The sequence below is a fragment of the Olea europaea genome, chromosome 18, assembly GCF_002742605.1.
Source record: "Olea europaea var. sylvestris chromosome 18, O_europaea_v1, whole genome shotgun sequence".
Classification (NCBI taxonomy): Eukaryota; Viridiplantae; Streptophyta; class Magnoliopsida; order Lamiales; family Oleaceae; genus Olea; species Olea europaea.
Window position 1 is genome coordinate 26,042,583 of NC_036254.1, and position 1,095 is coordinate 26,043,677.

The following is a 1,095-nucleotide window of genomic DNA, read 5'->3' on the forward strand; positions in this document are numbered from 1 at the left end:
TGACGGGAAATGTCACGTGGTATGACAAAATCAAATTCGTTCGTTTACCGTGAAACTATAATCCCTTCGTCAATATGATCCGATCAATTACGAGATATGGAATTGTGTCAATCCCGAATTTCGATCATATCTTTCACTCCACTATTAAGTCAATATAAGTCGAAAACTCCTTTTCGACTTATGAGTACACCTTGGCTAAGGATTTCGTTATCGACTTAATTGAATGAAACGCAGATCATAATCTCCTACTATCTAAGAGTGACGAATCTTTTATTGGTCAATCACAACCTTCATACGATTCTTGACGTACCCGAACGATGTCGTATTAGCGGCTCTTTGCAGAGCAACATCCAACACTGTCAAAGTATGACTGTACTCATATAAGGTACCATGATGACCTCAAGTCTAAGGACCAATTCCACTACCAAACGTTAGAGATTAACCACTGATACTCAGATAGTTATCCATGTGGAATCTCTCGACGGGTCTCCGATATTTTGTTCTATAACAAAACATCCACGTGTTCATTTAAGTGTCACCACACTTTAACTTGTGAGATCAGCTACTTACTTCACAAATAAAAAATGCCACACATGATGGCCTATCCGTAATAACGATATCCATATCTCGTTATCACTTACGACCACGGGCGATTTAAGATTCAATCAGATGTAATTTGTATCTCACAATCACAACTCCTTGTAATTAACAAATTACGAATATTTGAATCTACGGACTCTATTATTTATTTAATTGTCTATTAATTAAATAATAGATCTACCATTTAATTGCATTAATTATATATAAAAGTATTTATGTCCAAAATTGATTGGACTTAGGGCATAATACTTACAATTACTTGGAGAGTTGACAACCTCGTAATAAAATTTGGTTGCGATTTGTATCTTTTATTTATTTTTTGTTTATTAATTTGAAGAGCAAACAAGAAATTTTATTCTCTGTTTTAATAAAAGTTTTGGACATAAATTGTCATAAAAAACAAGATGTGCTAATTAAGATTGATATAAGAATGCGATAAAAAAGTTGAGGGCATAAATGTGATAACAAGTACATTTTATAAATATTTCGTGCAAT